Raw genomic sequence first — 22864 nt, 5'->3', positions numbered from 1 at the left:
ATATACAAGACTAAGAATTGATTTTTGAGTTATTATACAATCACCTCTATAAACACTACACAAACACAAATCATGACAAAAATATTTTTTGTAGTAATAGTAAAACATGTTATAGTAGGTGTTTGACTTTTAGTGTATGATTTGTTTTTTTCTGGTTCTAAGATGGCAATCCCCTGTGGCAGGGCACTGTTTGTGCCTGCCACTTTAAGTGCCTGAAGACAGCAGCTGGCAGGTGCCTGATTAGGGCAGTCATTTTGGATTCAGGGCTGCCCATATAAACAGGGCATTTGGCTGCCTAGAAGGTCAGGCAAAAACATTGCCTGGCTGCAGGGCTGCTGGTATCAAGTGGAGGTAAGGGAGGCGCTGTAGGGGATGATCAGGAGGCTCCTGGTCCTGGGCACGACCTAAAACTGCACCCTGCTGGGAGTGGGTGGCCTGGTGGGGCTCTCAGTGGTGTGGGAGCCCCCAGGAAATGCCAGGCCAGTTACCACCCTGGTGAAAGGTAGGTTGAGGCATCTTAACCCCAGCTCCCACAACCGGGTGGGTTACCCTCTTGTAGGGTCTGGAAGATGGACTCCAGCAAGAGAGTGGGGCCATAGACTCAAACCTGTCTTGATATCCCCCGCCTGGTCCATGCTGGGCCAGGACCAGAAGGGTCGACGGGCCAGGGGCCCACCACGAGGGACGCCCAAGAGCTGCGGGCCTGAGGTTCCAACTGGCCTGGAAGTGGGCCAGGGCTAGAGGAGCCAAAGGTCCTGGGGGGACACCCGGAAGGGGAAGCAGCTCAGGGAGCTACGAAACCTGGAATGAAGGTGGATTAGGCTGCCTGAATGGAGGGATCCAGGTAGGGTTTAAATAGCAGGATTCTGGGGCCCAGTGTGGGGTCAGTGATGTTGGTAACATCTGGATGCCATATGTGAGGGTTGGCCTGCAGTGTAGGGGACGAACGGAGCTGCAGATAATGCCCCCAGCATCAGGGCAAGAAATGGGTAGCCTCCCGCTTAATTAACATCAATTAATTAATTAATTAATTAACAACAAGATGTAGCGGGTGTGAAAGCGGGCGGTTAGCCCAGAAACAGATGGGTGGGCCACTGGAAAAATTGACCCCAAGAATTTTTACACCCCCACCCCCCCCGCCTCACAAAAGGAGCATTTTGGGGGGTGGGGGGCAAGGGGAGCGACTTCTGGTAGCAAAAGTTGGGCTAAGGGCAGGACAGATGGGCAGTATTTGTTCAGGACCCCCTGCCCTTCCCTTCCATTTCTCCAAGTGGTGTTTTTTCAGTGGAAAAAAAAACTTCATGAAGAAATCTCACTGACTGAGAATGGGAGCTCAGATGGGAATAGGATCCTAGAGGGATCTGATTAGGAAGAAGTGGAGAACCACTGATCTAAATGGCCAAGCATGAAACATAAGGTTTACAATATCTATTTTTATCTTTTCAAGCTGCATGAAAACTTTAATGTGCTGTTTTACAACTCCAAATGATATCCACATACACTAACAACATGGTTACTGGGATATCCAAAAAAGAAGGGATGAAATGAATTATTAGATGGATGCTCTGGTTCTTGCAGAGTAATTCAGAGAAAAAAAGTTATGGAAGAAAACCAACCAACTAGTTTCCACCCTCAAATCAGGCACTATATATTAATGTATGCAGTATTTATCAAAAAGAGTTATTATAGGATTATCCATGCAGCTACAAGGGCTAGAATAAATACATTATACTAATGCATGCAATGTTTATCAAAAAGAACAATATTAAGAGTTCTTTCGTCTTGCCCATTTTCACTTACAAAAGCAAACAAGTGAAGTTTATTTTGGAATGGTAGGAGTTATTACCAAAAGGAAAAAAAAAATCAATGCTAGGCCAAGTCACCTACCAGTAGGGAAACAGCCCATATGCCACAAAGAAATCCATCTAAAAATAACAATACACAATTGTTAGCACATAGTAAGACATGTATAAAGAATGAATTTCCTAGTGAGGGATTAACACAATTAGACTAATTCTACTGCGTATTAGCATGTCAGGTCAAAACCATGCTACTGTGCTAATATGCAGTAAAATCAGTCTACTGCACAGTAGTGTCACAAAAAATGTGTGCACCAGTGCTACTGTACAGTAGTGCTGATTACGGCACATTAAGTTAGTACCTGGTACTAAACTTAATGTGCCATAATTATAGTGCATTAGTGAATGTGTAGACCTGCCCACATTGTACCAAGAGGACTAGCTTGCCACTTCTCTGCAATTCTGATTCCAAGCTTCTGCTTAGCCAAAGAGTAGTTTGTAATTGAGAAAATATTCTGAATTCAAGTTTCATTGAACTATCACATCTGTGAGCTAAAAACTAGAGCCAGTTGAAAATTGTTCACCAAGACTTTTTTTCCAACAGAGAAACCACTCTTTTTACAGGGCTCCTATAGATTTCTCATCAGTTGTTTTGTCCAGGGGAAGAAAGGAAAAGAATCACAGGTTTTAAGGCCAGAAGGGATAATCAAGTCTGGTTGTATGCATAACACAGGCCATGGAATTTCATCAGGTGTTTCCTCACATCTAGCCCATAACTTCCGACTGAGCAAAAGCCTGGCTGAAATCCAACGGAAGCAAATGCCAAAATGCTCACCAGTTTTGCCTGGATTAAGCTTTTACCTCTTATCTTGTACAAAGCCATCCAGTTATGATTTGTAGAGTCTACTATTTAAGAGGCTTTCGTGGACATACACATTTGGAGCTCTTTCAAAGGGGAATACTTCAAAACAGTTCAAAAGAACAGCATCTGTTACGTTCTAATTGTTAATTACTACATTGTTCTCAGCTCATTCACACAACAATTAAAATGTAACAGCTGCTGCTTGCCCTTTTGGAAAAGTTCCTGTTTGGAAAGGTCTCCAAGTGTACTTGTGTCCACCTACTCTGGTGTGTATGAGCCTTCTAGAATTGGTTGTTTCTTCATGCGGAGGTGGATGCAATGTCATGTTGAATGGTTAGAATTCAGAGCCTGAATAAAGCAGGCCTGTCATACTCCTTGGCTCCAAGTGATTTCTGAACAACCCAGGGTACCAGGGGTAAAACAGACCCTAGTAGCAGAATGGAGCTATTTAAAAGTCTAAGATAAAACTCACTGGATACATCTACACAAGATGCTCACTGCACAGTAGCTCCTTACTACTGCACAGTAGTATCATGTGGCACAAATTGTGATGCGACAGTACTGCACAGTAGTAACAAGCTACTGCACAGTTGGCCTCACCAAGAAGTTGTGCAGGGATACTACTGTGCAAGTCACTTAGTACTTGCATACCCAAGTACTGAATGACTGTGTTGTAACAACTGCACAGTCAGTGTCTCATGTAGATGCGGACGCTGGGAATCAAGATAACTGAAGCGGGGTTAGCAAGCGCTTTGCTCTACTGCAAGCACTTTGTACCACAGGAAAGGGAGCCAGCTGATTTATATAAATAGGAAAAAGCCAACCTATTAAATAGGTACTTTGCGTCAGTCTTTCATCAGCCCCATGGGACGCCCGTGCCTGCTACAGGGCCGGGAAGTCCGGGTGAGGGTGATCCCCTGCCCTCCATTAATGCTGACTTTGTGAAGGAACATCTTGAGAAGCTGGATACCTTCAAGTCAGCCGGCCCTGACAATCTTCACCCCAGGGTACTCAAGGAGCTGGCGAGCATCATAGCCCAGCCTCTAGCGCGGATCTTTGAAAACTCTTGGCACTCTGGTGTAGTGCCCGAAGACTGGAAGAAGGCCAACGTGGTGCCTATCTTCAAGAAAGGGAGGAAAGTGGATCCGGCTAACTATAGGCCCATCAGCCTGACTTCTATCCCGGGGAAGATCTTAGAAAAGTTTATTAAGGAGGCTATCCTTAATGGACTGGCCGACGCCAACATCTTAAGGGATAGCCAGCACGGGTTTGTTGCGGGTAGGTCTTGCTTGACCAATCTCATTTCCTTCTACGACCAGGTGACCTATCACCTGGACAAGGGAGATGAGATTGATGTCATATATCTTGACTTCAAAAAAGCCTTCGATCTGGTGTCCCATGATCGTCTCTTGGAGAAACTGGCCAATTGTCGCCTTGGGTCCCCCACGATCCACTGGCTGGAAAATTGGCTCCAGGGTCGGACCCAGAGGGTAGTAATTGATGGAAGTCACTCATCGTGGTGTCCTGTGACCAGTGGGGTCCCCCAGGGCTCTGTCCTTGGACCCAGACTGTTCAACATCTTCATTAACGATGTGGACACTGGAGTCAGAAGCGGACTGGCCAAGTTCGCCGATGACACCAAACTTTGGGGCAAAGCATCCACGCCAGAAGACAGGCGGGTGATCCAGGCTGACCTGGACAGGCTCAGCAAGTGGGCGGATGAAAATCTGATGGTGTTCAATGCCGATAAATGCAAGGTTCTCCACCTTGGGAAGAAAAACCCGCAGCATCCTTATAGGCTCGGCAGTGCTATGTTGACTAGCACTATGCAAGAAAGAGACTTGGGGGTCATCATTGACCACAAGATGAACATGAGCCTGCAGTGTGATGCTGCGGCTAGTAAAGCGACCAAAACGCTGGCTTGCATCCATAGATGCTTCTCAAGCAAATCCCGGGACGTCATTCTCCCCCTGTACTCGGCCTTAGTGAGGCCGCAGCTGGAGTACTGCGTCCAGTTTTGGGCTCCACAATTCAAAAAGGATGTGGAGAAGCTTGAGAGAGTCCAGAGAAGAGCCACGCGCATGATCAGGGGTCAGGGAAGCAGACCCTACGATGACAGGCTGAGAGCCCTGGGGCTCTTTAGCCTGGAAAAGCGCAGGCTCAGGGGTGATCTGATGGCCACCTACAAGTTTATCAGGGGTGATCACCAGTATCTGGGGGAACATTTGTTCACCAGAGCGCCCCAAGGGATGACGAGGACGAATGGTCACAAACTACTACAAGATCGTTTCAGGCTGGACATAAGGAAGAATTTCTTTACTGTCCGACCCCCAAGGTCTGGAACAGCCTGCCGCCGGAGGTTGTTCAAGCGCCTTCATTGAACACCTTCAAGATGAAACTGGATGCTTATCTTGCTGGGATCCTATGACCCCAGCTGACGTCCTGCCCTTTGGGCGGGGGGCTGGACTCGATGATCTTCCGAGGTCCCTTCCAGCCCTAATGTCTATGAAATCTATGAAATATAAGATAATAGCTGATTCTGAAACACCTGAGCTGAGATTCATGAAATAATTTTGATACCAATGTCCATGATAGTGACTCATGAAAAATTACATCAAACCCACTGACCAAACTCAACAATACCATCAAATCATTTCCATCAAGACTACAAGAAAAACTACAAACCTTGATCCCCCCACTCCCTAACCCGGGGACTTTTTACATGCTCCTTAAAATCCACAAACAAGGGAACCCTGGCAGGCCTATCATATCCAACCATGGGACCCTAACTGAGGAAATATCAAGTTTCGTTGAATCAATCCTAAAACCACTCATCACCCACAGAGAAAGTTTTGTACAAGACACTACAGACTTTCTACAGAAACTTAAAAACATAGACCACCTTCCCAGCAACACACTCCTAGCCACCATGGACGTTACCAGCCTATATACCAACATCCCGCACCAGGATGGCATCCAAGCCTGCCTTACATATCTACAGGAACAAGATTGCAACTCAGAATACAGACCCAAAGGTATTACTAACCTTATACACTTCATCCTCACACACAACAATTTCACTTTTAATAATCAACATTTCCTCCAAATGATGGGAACAGCTATGGGCACTAAAATGGCCCCACAGTATGCCAACCTTTTTATGAGCCACCTGGAAGACTTCCTCAAGAACTGCACTATCAAACCCTTGCTATACTTAAGATATATCGATGACATCTTCATCATTTGAACTGAAAACCTACAATCTCTGATTGAGTTCCATCAGAAATTCAGCGATCACTATCCCTCCATCCGACTTTCTCTAGAATACTCCAGCAGCAACATCTCCTTTTTAGACACAATGATCAGTATCCAGAATGATAAAATACAGACCACATTATACAAGAAACCCACAGACCAACATACATATCTGCACAGAACCAGCAATCGCCCTAAACACACCAAAAAAGCTGTGATATACAGCCAAGCCCTCAGATACCACCGCATTTGCACTGAAGAGAACACCTGGGATTGCCACCTCACCAATCTTAAAAAGGCTTTCATGCAACATTTTCATTCCATCCAGAAAGAGCACACACCAGCTGCTGAAGCTTCCTTAGCCTGACGAAGGGTTTTTGAACCTGAAAGCTTGCTTAATAAATATTCTCCAACTATTTGGGTTGGTCTAATAAAAGATATCAAATTCACCCAAGGAACCTTGTTCACCCAACAAGGACACTCCTCCAGAGAGATAGATTACATGTTTGAAAGAGCCACCCAGATACCAAGTGAAGAACTGCTGCAGTACAGAAGAAAACCCCCCACAAATTGCACACCGCTGGTTATGACATATCACCCCTCCCTGGAACCTGTACGGAAAATCCTCAAACAATTGCAACCCATACTAGAAAGAGACCCTATTCTTAAAAAGATCTACCCAGAGCCACCCATCCTAGCCTTCAAATAAGCACCGAACCTCACCAACCTCATCACTAGAAGCAAACTTCCTCAAGCCCAGAACACACCAAAAGGATCCAGACCGTGCCATGACAAGAAATGCAAAACCTGCCAACACATCTTCACCACCCCCACTATTACTACACCCCACAACAGAGCCATCAGCATTCCTGGATCTTACAGCTGCACCTCCAGAAATGTGATATATCTCATCCAACGTACCAAATGCCCTGATGGAAAATACGTAGGAGAGACCCAACAATAACTGTGCACCAGAATGAACGCACACCGGAAATCTATCAAAGACGGGAATACCCAATTACCGGTGGGGGCACATTTCTCACAAGAAAACCACTCTCTCTCCAATCTCTCAGTCCTGATCCTCAAAGAAAACCTACAAAACACTTCCCAGAGACGAGCCTATGAACTCCACTTCATCAACCTCCTGGATACTAAAAATCATGGACTAAATATAGACATTGGATTTATGACACATTATAACCTGCCTGACATCTGACTCCCCGGGTCTCTCTCCACTTTCATTCCCCTTCTCTCTCTTCCCCCCCACTTCCCAGCCTGTCTCTCACCCATTGACTCCTCAATCTACATTTTCACTGACTACCTGTCTTGTATGCATACCAGCCCAGCCTCTGGCTTCTTTACTTTTCATTCCATCCAGGAAAAGCACACAGCAACTGCTGAAGCTTCCTTAGCCTGACGAAGGGTTTTTGAACCCGAAAGCTTGCTTAATAACTATTTTCCAACTATTTGGGTTGGTCTAATAAAAGATATCAGATTCACCCAAGGAACCTTGTCTGACCAAACCCACTGAGGCATTCAACACCTGCCAAAGTTTTCTAGGAAAAGCTTATTTTGGTATCTGAAGTCCAGCTATACTTCAAGCCTAGAAGTGCAACTGTTTGGACTGTGTGGCTAGGCACCTAAATCCCTTCAGTATTCCCAAACTGGGCACCCCTGCACTGCATGCCCTAAGGAGCCCAATTCAGTAGGCATGGTCAGACCACACCTAACACCAATGAACAGCACTTTCACCACCAATTTCATTCACAAACATGGCCAAGACTGGTGTTGCCCACCTTTTGCATAATAAATGAAGGCAGTCATTTTCCACCAGAGAGCTGTGGGGTGCTGCACAATATTACTGCTGTTAGGTGTGCAAACATCTACATGCAATTCACAAAATAAGTCCAGAGATTTCAAATAGAGTGTCAAAGCCATTTGCTCTGTTGTGGCCTCTCTGAGTTCTTTGTAACAGGAGCACCCTATTTTTTCATGGTCAAAAAAGGAGTGAAAGCTAAAAACTGTCATTTCCTGAGAGGTATCTAAAATTGAACCACTGGTTAAAGCACTGGCTTAGGAAGTGGGAGATTGGGATGCAGGGGAGGGGTTCCAGCCCCTTTTCAGTCTGGAAGGAATCAAACCCACATTAGTCATCTTCCAGGAGAAGACCCAAACCACCAGGCTAACACCTACTCTGAAATGGAGAAATCCTCCACTGCTGCTGCTGAAGCTGGGCCATTTAATAAAAAGGAATAGCGCCATGATTCTTACAGAGAGAGACTAGATACGATGGAGTCTGTAGCCTAGTAATGAGAGTATTTCCTTGAGGTTGAAGAAATCTTGGGTTCTCACCCTTGCTGCCAAGGCTACTTATGCATTTTATCCAATGGCTATTTGATGCAAAATGCGCAAGTAATCCCAGGAGTACGTTTTCCATTACATAGACATGGAGAAATTTTGATGGGCATGGCTGAGGCCAAATGTTTTTCTCTCTTGATGCATCTGTGAGGTTCTAGTAGGTTTCTTAGAAAGAGAATATTTTCAACATATCCTTTGGGAAACAGTTTCTTCAGGCTGCATTTGGTACTGGAACAGAAAATTCTTTTTTAAATGGTCTATATCAGGGGTGTTCAACCCCCAACTCGCAGGCCAGCCCCAGCCCCGAGTGCTGTCATCCAGTCCATGGGCTACCCTCCAGCTCTATGCAGAGTCCTATAGGTGATGGTCCTGCACCATAGATTGGGCACACAGGGCAGCATAGGGCACTAGATCCTGGTAAATGGGGGCTGGGTAGAGGCAGCACAGGGCCCCCAGAGCCAGATCCCAGCTGGGTAGGAGCAGCACAGAGCCCCCAAAGCCAGATTGCAGCCAGGCAGAGGCAGTGCAGGCCCACTCTGGTCCATGGACAAACCCTGAACCATTCATATCCACACTTTTCCATGATTAAAATAAAACACCACTAATATATGAGAGAGAGAGATTAGTGGTGTTTCATTTTAAATCATGGAAAAATGTGGCTTTTGGACTACTTTTTTAAAATCTGAAAATTGGAAATTTTTTTTTTTTAATCAGAGAAAACCAGGATCCCTCCTTATCAGGTCATTATCAGGAACTGTGTTTCTTTGAGCTGTCAAATTCAGTTACCCCTAATTCTAAAGACTGCTTTGCTAAACCAGATGGGACCCCCAGCGCCTAAAAATTAATAGCAGCGTCTGATTAAACTTACAGATGGCTTTGTTTTTTGGTTTTTTTTAAAAACATCTGAGTGTCTCCTTCAGATTCTTCTTGTGTTACATGAAGACATAAGTGAAGCTCTGACATTTTTACTGGATACACTGAAGTGAGCATGTGTGACTGGAGATTTTGAGACTTCCTTCTTCCTAACCAGGACCAAGTGTAAAACTAAATCTCCATCCTCACCAGCATGGAAGAGTGTTAATTAAAACTGCGGTTAAAGCATCATGTATTAGAGGGGAAAAAGTCAGACCATGTGGGCTGGAGGAGAATGTATGAAATCAGATCTCAGGCAGGCCCTGCAAATAAAGCCTCTTTCTTATTTTATTGCTTTTCAATGCTTGCTGCTGGCCTAGTGCAGCCAAGGAATAGACAAACATAAGCCTGTAATTCAACAAGATGCACAGGCAGTTGAGGAAGGAAACGGGGAGCAGTGTGACTACAACCATGTTCATTCACTAAGGCACTATGTAAATAGGAAGCTCTGTTATCCCCCATTATACAGCAGGAAGCCAACTTTACTGGGGAAGACGGAAATCCAAGAAATAATTTAAAAGCTTGCTAAGCACGCACGATATTTACCTTTGCACATTCCCACTGTACCATGTGTTAGAGAATGCAGCCAGCGGCAAACATCAGCCAGTGCCTGCGAGCTTGAAGCACTGGAAAGGAGAGAAATCAAGGTTTCTTCTTGCATTTGATTTCTGCCTAAGCAATGGCTTAAGTCACCATAAACTACCAGATACATCCAGAGTATCATCACCCACTCAAAAGCATCTGGTTCAGCTTTGCCAAAGGAGAGGCAGCACTGTGTGAAGCATTAGCGTAACTAGGCTAGGGCAAACAGGGCTCCAGCTCCAGCTGCTGATTATAGTCCCTGCACAGCCATAGGAGCCAGGCAATGCAGCACCACACCAAGCAGTGTATCTGGGGGGCAGGGGGCATGTGGAACGAGCAGAATGGTGCTCCCCCTCCCCACCCCAGGAGCCTTTGCTGGAGCAGGCACAGACCTGCTCCCAATATATAAATATGGGAGTGGGAGGAGGGGGAAATGAATGGGCCACCAGGGTTGATTTCCAGGCAGTCTAGCCATGAGGCTGCTGCCACTACAGCAACAGCAGCAGTGACAGCACTAGCCCAGGAAGGTAAGCCTTCTCTTCTGTCACCCATGTCACCCCCCTCCTTTCATCTACAGTGGATGGCATAACCACATGCCCTACCCTCCTCCCTCACCCCAGACACACAATGAGTTTGCTAAGCCTCTGGTGGGGAGAAAATGGACCCCTAACTTTGAACTCTTCTCCGGCTTTGTCCATGATACTCTAAACTTGGAGACCTGGTGGACATTTCTAGTAACGGAGAACTGATTTTGTGAAATGCAAACCAGGAAAGATGAAGACCTCTAGCTAAGAGATACAGATCATGTCTTATAATAAAAGCTACCTTGTAGAAAATTAGCATTCAAAAAGTCATCAGATCAAATGAAGCTGCTTTTTTTCCTAACCCAAGGAAGAGCATATTGTTCTTGAAACCTTGTCTACCATTTCTCCCATCCATGCAGTTGGTCTAATTAAAAAATGTCACCCCCAAAAATATCCTTGCTTGACATAGATACAGTTGAGAGGTATCGTATACACCTTCTTATTTTCAAATTCTATATTACTGAAAACTTAATTTCACGTTACAGAATTGCTGTCCTACAGACAGCACCTGGAGCGAGCAGCAGCTGCAGACAAGGCCCATCACTGTGAGATCTCTTAATACCTCTCTACCCTGCCTCTGACCTGTGCTAGTCAGGATTATCAAAAAGCATAACACTGCAAGGAGAACAGACTAAGCTTCCCAGGACTGAAATACAGTGGTACAGGGCTGAGTGTAGGTATTTACTTCCCTGACTCAGTGACTTTATTTGGAAAATTTTCCTAAGTACACTGGCCCTGACTGCCCACTCCAGAATACCCAGTATCAGAGGCAGGCAATTATTTTGGTTGGAGGGCCGCTTAACAAATTTTGGCAAGCCATTGAGGGCTACATGGGTAGCTCCACACCTTGACAGGTACCCCACTCCCTGGTTGCCATCTTGGGACTGGAAGTCTCTCCCCCTAACTCCTGACCTTTGCCACTAAAAGTCCCTCCCCTTGCCCCCCGGAATTACTTCTTTTAGCAAGGGGGTTTGCCATCTCTGAACCAGAGATATAGCAAGTTATATTCTAAAAATGAACCATTCACTACTACAACATTAATTCATTCCATTAAAAAAATATTTTGTCCTGATTCACATGTGTTTGTGTAGTGTACATAGAGGTGATAGTATAATAGCTTAAAATGAAGTCTTACTCTTGTATATTGTGGGAGGGTGAGTATAGGTTTGTGGGTATGTGGGGCAGGGTGTGTGTGTGCAGGGGATTTGTTGGGGGGTGGATAGGTGTGGGTGTGTGGGCTGTGGGTGGATATGGGTGTTGTGGGGGGCTGTGAGTGTGTGGGACGGTAGTTGGGGAGGGTTGTGGCTTGTGGAAGGGGAGGGTTTGCCCACAGCCTGCCTCCCCCCTCCCCGCCCCCATCCCATGGCAGGCAGAGCCCCTGCCAGCACTCCTGCAAGCCCAGGCTCTGCACTCCTGTCACTCCTGGCCCTGGGGCACTGGCATGGGCCCCATGCTGCTGCTCGCTCCCACTTGCCCCCCCGGCTGCCACTGATGCCCTTCTTCTGCTCTGTCCTAGCTGCTCCTGCAGTCCCAGCACTGCAGCTGGGAACCACATGGTGGTGAGCACCCATGGGGGGGCGGGTGGGAAGAGCAGGGAAATGGCTGAGGCAGGCAGGGGGAAGGGGCAGTAAGCAGATGCATGGAGAGCAGGGACAGCTGGGCGGGAGCATGGGGCCCATGCCGGTGCACCAGGGCCAGCGCCGGCAGGGCCCAGGGTGGGGCAGCAGGAGCATGAGGCGTGGGCTGGCAGGGGCTCTATAGAGCTGGGCTGGCTCCCTCCTCTCCCTGCTTGAGCAGTGCAGCCCAGCTCCATAGAGCTCCAGGCAGCCTCCACCCCACACTCCTGCTGCCCCACTCTGGGCCCTGCCAGTACTGGACCCGAGGCACCGGTGCAGGCCCTGCACATCTGCCTGGCTGCCCTGCACTCTGCAAACCCACTTGCTGCCCCTTCCCCCTGCGTGCCGCTGCCATTTCCCCACTCTCCCCCCAGCTGGCACCACATGGTTCCTGGCTGCAACACTGGGACTGCAGGAGCTGGCCCAGCCGGCCCTGAGGACTGGCATGATCACACACGGGCCTCCCCTGTCTCCCTCTGCCCCTTCTTATCCGTAATTCCCTCAGCACAGGGAGCTGGGATTTGAATGGAGTCTCCTATATCCCATGTGAATTCTCTGGCCACAACACTATTTTGAGAAGGGAAAATGGAAAGATGTACATGTTTACACCCAGGAATCGGAGTCCACTGACAAGATAGGGAGAGAAATGTCTATCTGAATGCGTACTAGGACCTCTGGGACTATGGTTCTGAGTAGCTCACAAATGAGGGTGCAGCATCAGCACTTGCATTTTGCCATTGCCCACTAGCAGAAACCTAGGGGCCTGTAGAGATAGGCAGCAGGTTTGAGGTGCTACTGAGGCACCTAAGTACAGTATCTTTAAAAATCTGGGCCTAAGTGACATGCTGAGAATTGAACTAAAGTCCCTCCAGCCCCAGGCTGCTGCTGTGACCCCTAAGAATTGAAGTCCTGACTGCAAAAATAAAATAAGGCTCACATGCAATAGCTTTAAATAACTTGACACATTATTTTGTCTCCACAATAAATATTTCAAGTCAAGAAAGAGTGTTTTCTCCCCTGCTGTGCTCTTCTAACTTTGATCACATACTAAGAATGAGGTCTGAGCAGGGAGGAAAAGACTTTTAAAAATATAGTACTATGAGGCTGAGCATTCAGCTCACAGACGTTTATCTGGTAAATGACAGAACATCCAGTTTAGAGCAAGGGGTGGCAAGGTTTTTGGGCAGCGTGCCAAAAACACCTGCAACCTCGATTTGTAAGATGTTGGCGTGGCAAGGGTAGACAGCAGGGGAGCTGCGAGGGGTCTGCTCCTAGTTGTGACAGCACAGCCCCAGCCCCCATCCCCGCCATCTCCCCAAGACAAACAAAATGCCTTCATGTACCATGCTGTGGCACCTGTGCCAGGGGTTGCCTACCCCTGCTTTAGAGCTGTTTTGTTATTGACTGGAGATGTTTGGCTAAGCTAGTAGCCATAGCCACGGTGTTTCATTACATTTTTGATCTTCCTCCAGCTCTGAACACAACTCATCCACCATGGAAAAGAAAAATCTGTTCAACAAGCTGTAAAACTAACAAAAGTGATTATTTAACGGCAAGGTGTTAAAAACAGTAAACTTCCAGGATCGAAAACAAATCTACCTAAACCAGAAAATTCACTTTTTCAGGAGATTTACATTAAAAAAAAAAGACATAAAAGCCAAAGACAGGAGTATAGCACTGCGCATGCCATGAGGAAAGGACAGCCCAATGCTCAGAGTACTTGCCTCTCGCATGGGCCACCTGTCCAATTCCCTGCTCCTCCACAGATGTCCTGTGTGAAATAGGACAACCAGGGCTAACCCAAGCTTTTGAAAAGGAAAAAGTCTTGTATGTCTTGTTACAAAAATGCATGTGGTATTTCATGTAATAATATCCCTCTACCTCTGGTTCATTTTTCTAAACTATGAGAAATCGATATCCCCTTTGTTGGTGGTCATGCACATACTGAGTTGATCTATAGGTGTGCTTTACTGCGGAGCTGACTAATTAGCACTGCAGTAAAATGTCACTATCTACATGTGAGCCTATATAAGGGTGCAGTAAATTAATTAACTCTGCTGTAGGATAGTATTGTCTGAGACAAGTGCTATCTTACAGTGGAGTAGTTATGTGCGCTAAAATGCACATGTAGATGGTGACCGGGGCTGGCTGGAGCATGAGGGTGCTACAGTGCCTACTGGTTAGCCCCGCACTGGAGCACCCTCGTGCCCCATCCTCTGCAGCACGTTGAGCTGGGGTAGAGCAGCCCCAGGCTGGTGGGCTGGCCACCTGGGTCCCCTGCCAACCAGAGTTGCTCCACCCCAGCTCAACATGCTGTGGTCCCAGGTGCACATGTAAACTCTGCACCTGGGAGCAATAAACTCCGGCACAAACTGTGCCAGAGTTTATTGCTACATGCTAATTGCACGCGTTGATTCATTGACTGACTTCTAAACATGGCACTTACTAGTAGGAGGATTTGCATTAAAGTCACTACTCCTCGTGAAAAGTGCCTGCAGGAGCAGCTCCCAAGAACACAGGTTCTGCATGAGCAGGGGTAACCCATGGAAATGCTACTGTACATTAATTTAGAAAAGGAAGTAAAACATATATCTAGCTGTCAATATACAGTGGATGATTTAGGCTGGCAATATGGAATGTTCCAGAGTGGAATTTAGCCTGCATAGTAAGGTTACCCTTGCAAAAAAAGTGTTATGGGAATCTTAAATAAATACAAGAGGCCAGAAGCTCAGACTTACTTCTCATATGAAAGACAAATCATCTCTAACACTCTAGAAGACACTGGACACTGTTCAGCCTGTCAGTCTAACACCTTATATACACAGACCTAAATCCAGACTCCACTTCTGGCTGGAAGGTTGGTCATAGACTTCAATGGAAACAGGATTTGGTCTTCACTAATTAAGACAGTATTTATCTATAGTTAAGCCATAAATTGTCTAGAATCAAGATAACATGGGTATTGCCAGAGCCCTGAAGTTTAAAAACAAAGAAAGAAAAAAAAACAAAACAGAGATGTTTGAATATTAGTGAACATATTTGGCTATATTCTAGTCCCAAGCAAATTCTGTGGGTGCAGAAGTTCAATTTAAACTTGAATATTTTGGGAGCTGTATTGGGGATCATGCATATTATGAAAGAATGAGCAGAGAAAAGCAAATATACTGACCATACCATGGATACCATTTTTCTACCAAGCACAGACACATAATTTTTATCAGTCTAACTTTCATATATAAGTGGAGTAACAGAGCTCCTTTCTAAACACACACATATTTAAGTCCTTCAGACAGGAGAATTATGTTTGCAAGGTAGGACACCATGTATTCCATTTAGCTTAACAAAAAAGCTTGCAAACCCCACCTGCTACTAAACCTAGCAAGCCAAGATAAAATATTGAGGCTAGCCCATCCCTCTTTATCTGTATTTTGCCTTTATGCTTGAAACTACTGTGATGTTAAGCTGAAGTAACCATCATATTTTTAAGATAAAGATTCAATGTTCCAGTTGTTTTCAGTTTTAATCTTATGCAGTTACTGATTAAATGAATGTTTGAGGTAATTTCTTACTGCTCCAAACACATTATTAATAACCTATTATTATGGTTGCTTGACACTTTCCATCATAAGACCCCTGTTTTGAGTTATTTTGTCAAATGTTAAGTATTTGGACTGAAGTTTTCTATGCTGGGTAACTATTTGAAAAGCTCTAGCACCCTCACACATTGGAGCAGGAACTTGAAGTTTGGGAGAGATGTGTCTTTTGCTATCATCATGAAAACCTGCCCACATTTATCTAAGTTAAATGCTTTGAGGAGAAAAAAACAAAAGAAAAATCACATCACATGCAAAGCCAATTAGCATTTCTTAGACTGCAGCAGATTCTGTTCACGCTGCCCACGATCTAGAGCCCTGGGCTGGGTAGGACTATCTGAAATTGTGTGTCTCAGCTATGAACCATGCCCTTTCACATAAAGCAGGAAGATTCTCTCACCCTTCCTTTCACCGATCCACTTCCAGGGTCTAGAACGGGAAAAAACACTATGTGAGCTAAATGCTGAAAGGGCAAGAGCTGGATTTGTTGGGACAGGGGAGTAGATTGTGAGAAGGGGTCTGGGCCTGAAGGCTGACAAGAGAAGGAGGAAAAGAGTACTGGTTGTTGGGGTGGAGAGCCATGGACTGTCCAGATATGGAGACTTGGTTTGAAAATTGGACTGGAACATGAGCATGGTGAAGTGCAAGCCCCTAAGTGGCAGAGGGAAGGGCAGAAATCTTTTGGAGAAAAATGGTACATAATCATGGGAGCCACATTAAGGTTACATAAGCAACCTTAATTCAGGCATTGCTTAACTTGACTTTGCAACTTCAATAATGTTCTTTTAACGTAGTTCTGTGTGGATTTGGCATCCAAGACTCTAGTGCATACAGATAGCTGACAGACAGAGCACTTGTCCAGAAAAACACTCAGAGGGTGTCGTTCGTATACCAACGCTTCTTATTGCTAAGTCTAGTCACAATGCTGGCCCTTTGCAGACAAATTCCAGCTGGCAGAAAAAAAATTGCAACCAGAAGAATTGTCCCCATTCTTTCCAAAAGGCAGGAACCCTTGCAGAACATAATCTCTGTATAGCCAAGGTGTGACACACATGCTGAGGAATAGGAACTAAAGATCAATCGAATGCCACCGGTCACAGTTGTGAAAGTTATAATTCTCTTACCCAGCAGGAGTCACTAATCACTGTCTCAAGTATATAAGGTTACATGCTGTATCAGAAACCAGGTGGGGAGCATGACAATTACAATGTCATACCTACTGCATAACCTAGATACAGACACAACCTGAGCCAGTGTTTCTTCATTACTCTGCCTTTAAGACAACAGCATTCGATATGCTAAGTTGCCACAACAGCAGAAATACTGTGCCTTAGCAGATATTTTCTCAAAATTAAAAGCATTCTTATCAATGATAACTGACCTTGCTATTACAGCATTTAGAGGTACAGCTCTATTACCTATGAAGTTTTTCAAACTTCCTTAAGTTACAGAATCCTTTCATATCACTTCTTCTGCTACAGAACCTTGACCCATATCCATGGAGCCAGGTCACCCCACCCGGCAATGGCGACGTGCCACCTCCCAACCTGCTCTGCCATTATGCCCAGTTTCTTGGTAGAACCCCATGATGACCTGTCCTGGGACCCCAAGTTTCCATGGAGCACAGTTTGAAGAATCACTAAGTTATAGGTAAGCAGCAGAATTTGAGAGGTGGATTTTTTCTTGAGTTTAGAGCCTGAATCCATATTCCAACATTTCTGCATTTCCAACTGTTCTCTAAAGATGTCCTTCCCAAAATGGGAGATCAGGTCCTTAGTCTGTTTTGGCTTTTTTCTTTTTTTTTTTTTGGTTAACTGAAAAGCAATTGATAATTTTTCTTCCAAAACAGATAATAGTAGCTAGCGAGGGTCAGGAGGGACCTGAACAGATCATCTAGCCTGACCCCTGCCACAGGCAGGAATGAATGCTGGGTTCACAAGACCCCAGACAGGTTATCATCCAACCTCCTCTTGAATTTGCCCAAGGTAGGGGCGAGGACCACTTCCCTGGGATGCTGGTTCCAGATTTTGGCCACCCTAACTGTAAAATATTGCCTTCTGATCTCTAACCTAAACCTATTCTCCATCAACTTATGACCATTTTTCCTTGTCACCCCAGGTGGTGCTGGGGAGAAAAGGGCTCTGCCTATTTGCTGTTGATCTCCCCTGATGAGTTTGTAGGCAGCCACCAGGTCCCCCCTCAGCCTCCTCTTGCTGAGGCTGAACAGGTTCAGGGCCCTCAGTCTCTCCTCATAGGGCCTGTCCTGCTGCCCTCTCACCAAGCGGGTGGCCCTCCTCTGAACCCTCTCCATCACACATCTTGCCAGGTTGAGTACAACCCGTCCTCCACTACTCTCTGGGTGCGCCCCATCGGCCAATTTTTTACCCATCCAACTGTGCAGGCATCAATGCCACAGTTGCTTAATTTACTGATGAGTATGGGGTGAGAGACAGTGTCAAAGGCCTTCTTAAAGTCTAGAAAGACTACATCCACAGTGACACCATCATCCAAGGATTTAGTTACTTGGTCATAAAAGGCAATCAGGTTGATCTGGCAGGACCTGCCTTTGATGAACCCATGCTGATTGCCCCTGAGCATGATCTCCCCTGCAGGCCCCCCACGGATGTGCTCCTTGATGATTCTCTCCAAGAGCTTCCCGAGCACCAAGGTGAGGCTTACAGACCTATAGTTACTTGGGTCCTCCTTCCTCCCCTTCTTGAAAATTGGGACCACATTAGCCAGTTTCCAATTCTCTGGCACCTGGCCAGATGACCACGAATGCTCATACAGCCGGGCCAAGGGCTCTGCGATGACCCCTGCCAGTTCCCTTAACACCCTTGGGTGGAGGGCATCTGGACCTGCAGATTTAAAAATGTCTAGCCTTTCCAGAAGATCCCTAACTACATCTGCGCTGACTGAAGGCCCGATAGAGCTATCCCCAAGCAAAAAACACAGCAAATAATAATAACAATAAATAACACAGCAAAATAATAATAAATAACACAGCAAAATATTTTGTAGTGACTAGGCATAGCCAGGCCCTGTCTGATTCTGATAAGCCAGTTTCACACGTTTTCACTGTTGGCTGAGTGGCTGTAAGAAGAAACAAGCAAAAAGTGTCCTATCCTAGGATATAATAATAATAAGCCCCTCTAAATCTAACAGGCTAGAGTAGACAATATTATGTTTCAATATTACCCGGTTATTTAGGAAGGCAGAATTTCTGGCCGAGCTGAAATGAAACCTGTAATGTAGGAAGTCTGTTAAAGTAACAGAAAACAGGAGTTTTCCCAGTAAGAATATGCAGGTTGTAATCCGGTAATCTACTTTTGGATTTAATTCAATAGCTGCTGCAGTCATATTGGCTTTGTAATATTCACTCTGTTTCCAAGCACAGTAAACTGCAGGCTTCACTCCAATGTGAAACATCTTAAACACCCAGGTCCTTTTGAATTAATTAACCTTAAATAAGACAGTCATTTTTCTCCAGCTTCACAGCTGGTCACTTCTAGAAAACCACTGTTTACATCTAGCAAGCCATTCATACTTCCTTAGACTTCTACTATGGTGGAAAATTCCCCGTCTTACTGTTAAATTCCTTGTCCTTTGCACTGAAACTCTGAAGTGGTGGGATAAGGATTTGAAATGGCAAACAATGAGACAGAATACAAAATACCTTATTTGCAGACATGACTGCTTCTGTCTACTAGAGGATGTTCTGTGTGTATTTTACTTCTGCAAACATCCACCTCTGAGAACAACAATTATGTATGTACCAGTCCTTCCCTTTGAACTGATACAGTCTTGAATGGACAAAATATCCTCTTGTAGCTGCTGAACTGAAAAAACATTAGCTACCTTCTCCTGCTTCACTTCTTGGCCAAGTCATGTTCAGGTGGGTGCTTCTCCAAGTCCATTTTTAAGTTTGAACACTGAGTTTAGTAAGCAACAGTCTGCTTTTCTCTCTCTCAAGGTAATAGCCTTTTTCCTAAGATAATTACTCATTGTTCAGCATCTTGGCATGTTAGATTCACACTTTATAGCCTAACCGAAGTAGGTAGACTATATGAAGAGATAATGACAATGTACACACAGACTTTTGTGAGCTCACTTCATGAGATGTTGTGAAAGGACAGGCACAAAGCCGTGTATAAGAAGGAGAGAGAAATTAGAATACAAAAGACAATGGAGGAGGGATGGAGGGTGAAAGGGCAGTTAGGTACTACAGATAAACACTTCTAATACCTCCCAAGCTTTTAGACAGACCGAGCATGACACACACACACATAGGCATCACCAGGAATGTCCCGAGGTGAAGGCAGTAGAGAAGGAAGGATTTGGTTAGTTTTGTGAGGCAGCATAGAAGCTCCTCTTCCCTATTCATTCTCCAGCTGCCATCTTCCTCATGGTCAAATTTCATTTAACATGAACTAGGCTCCTGTTAGCTAAATACTAGGGCTGTGCGAAGCATCGGGTACTGATTCGATTTGGAGGAAATTCGGCCCGATTTGGTGGCTGAATCTCCAAATTCGAATTGAATCAGGGGACCAATAAAAAGGTCCGGATTGATTCGAAGCTTTCCAAACCTTTGGAAAAGATTTTCAATCTTCGATGATTCAGGCAGTCCCCAGTCGCTGCAGCAGGGAGCTGGAGCCAGACTCGGAGCTGGTAAGCAGGGGGCAGGCGAGGGGGGCTGGAGGAGGGGGCAGGAGACCATGGGAGGATCCCTGTTAGGCCCCATCCCCTGCCTGCTGCCCCAGCACCCCTGACCCGCACCCGCTCCCCCAGCCCCCGCATGGCTGCCCCGCTCGCCACATCTCCCAGTGCTTTAAAAAAAAGCCCTGACTCACCAGTTGCTGCCGGGCAGGGGGCAATCCCTGCTGCCCCATGCTGCATGGGGGCCTCTACCATGAGCCCCCTGGCCCCCCCAGCTCTTTCAGCCCCCCCATGGCTGCCCCACCCGCCCCAGCTCTGGCCCTTTAAGAAAAAAAAAATTAGAAAAACCCCAGCACTCACCAGCTGGTGCAACAGCCTCGGGGCTTCGGGGGGCTCATGCAGAGCCCCCCACATGGTGCGGGGTAGCAGGTTCAGCAGGGGGCAGCAGGGATTGCCCCCCACCAGCAGGAACTGGTGAGTCCAGGGGTTTTCTTTTCTTAAAGGGCTGGAGCTGGGGTGGGAGGGACAGCATGCAGGGGGGCTGGGACAACAGAGGTGGGGGTCAGGGGGCTCATGTAGAGCCCCTCACACAGCGTGGGGTAGTGGGGGGCAGTGGGGATTGTCCCCCTGCCCGGCAGCATCCAGTAAGTCGGGGGGGGCGGTTCAAAGTGCCGGGAGCTGGGGCGGGCAGGGCAGCCATTGCCAGGCTGGGAGAGCAGGTGTGGGATGGGCCTGGCCTGGGTGATTCAGAGATTCAGCAGCAGCTGAATCTCTGAATCAGATTTGGCCGAATCAATTTGGGACAGTGATTCAAATCACAGAATCAAATCACCATTCCCCAAACTGGCCGAATCCGAATCTGAAGCGAATACTAGCCGCTTCGCACAGGCCTATTAAATACCGAGTTCTGAACCAGCCTCAGCATCATACTTCTGATTTTGTGATGCACTTCTCTGGAGTCACAACACAGGACAACACATTAAAGGCCATTTGAAACAGGAACAAAGATTAGTAGCAGAGCCTCACAGGTAACTCAATTTCAGTACCTCTGTAGGGATAAGCAGAAATCTCCACTCTGGCCTACACAAAGATGATAGCAAGTCATTCTTTGCTTTGAACCACTAACCTGCAGATTGTCATCATCATGCAAGGTATACCTCTCACAGGTAGAAATTGCAATTGTGGGTGTGAACGAAGGCTTAAAGATTTCTCTATCAAAATGCCTCAATAGGGACAACTAAGTTATTCAAGGTATTACCTCAGGGAACCAGGCAACAGACTGGGAGACCCAGCTTTGGATTTTGACTGTAGGCCTACAGAAGGCTGGGTATTCCAAGTAGTATGATCTGAGAGTGCTGGGGGAAGGTGTAAGCCTTCTCTCCAACTCTACATACTACTGCTTTAACAGTGAAGCAGCAGCTATGTACCTCCCCAGCTACCAGAATGACTAGAATAGTTGCCAAGCGTGCTAATTGTTTTGACATTTGGTTCTAGCACCGTGTGCTTTTGGGTCATTGCACCAATTCCCTGTAACTCTTGCCATAACCAAAACTATCAGTCACAAAATAGAGCAAAGATGGTCAAGCCTTGCAAGGACATTCTCTGAGTTGTACAGAATGTCATTTTCCCAGTATTTTTCCAAACAGTTTACAGCGTCTTCCCCTCTCAGCGATTTCTCAAACTTTGCAAGCAAGCACAGAACTTCTCCCCTTCTCCAGCTCCAGCTGGAACACCTCCCTCCCCCACAACCTTATTCACCCTCCCCTTACTCATCTCACCTAATAAAGCATGCCTCTGAACTGGGAATGCAGAATCGCCCGAAGAGTCAAGAATGTGAACAAAGGCCAGAGCCTCGCTCACATCAGTGCAGGCAAAAGAACTCACTCCTGAGTGCTTCTGCTAGGGTAGTACCAAATGTCCATACTGCCCCAACTTTACCAAAGCAAGCCTACCTCAGTACTTAGGATGGGTTTTCTACTACATGGAAGACATCAGAGCAGGCATTAGAAGGCTTCACGCATGATTACAAGTTCATTGCTCTCCCCAGAGAGAGTCTCTTCTCCTTCAGGTACCAACTCAGGGAGGGACTTTCAGATTCCTTAAGAGCAATAGACAGAACAACTTTTATCTTTTGTGGCTTTGCCGTCTCAGCTACAAGGCAGCAAGAAATCACTTCACTACAGACTACATGCTGTATTGCAGGGAGCTGTGGGATAATTTCCTCTCCAGTCTGCAGGGGAATATGTAAAAGGCAGTCTTTTTCTTTCAAACTTAAAGCCTCCCACATTCAATTTTTAAAAAGCATCACTAGGTAAGGCTGGGTGAATAGCTGGTTTGTCTCATCTGTTGCTTAACCAAAATAACTGAAAAAAATCGGTTGACTGGAGCCTACATTCAAATCCCTCCTCTGCCTGGGGGGAAATCAAATCCCCGTCACCAATCACCCCGGGAAGTGCTCTAACCACAGGCAACTGAGTCAATCCCATACAAAGGGGCATAGGCAATTTGCCCAAAGTAGTATGCCCTGCCTCTCCACAGGACTAATTAGTCCCTGGAGAATGCAAAAGAAACGGAGAATAACGCAGATACCAGAAGCAACACCGCTACCTCTGCCTAGCATTGTGCCATGTAGATGGCCCAGTCTCAT

The sequence above is a fragment of the Alligator mississippiensis genome, chromosome 1, assembly GCF_030867095.1.
Source record: "Alligator mississippiensis isolate rAllMis1 chromosome 1, rAllMis1, whole genome shotgun sequence".
Taxonomy (NCBI): Eukaryota; Metazoa; Chordata; order Crocodylia; family Alligatoridae; genus Alligator; species Alligator mississippiensis.
The sequence above is the reverse complement of the archived record's forward strand: the minus strand, read 5'-3'. Positions refer to the sequence as shown.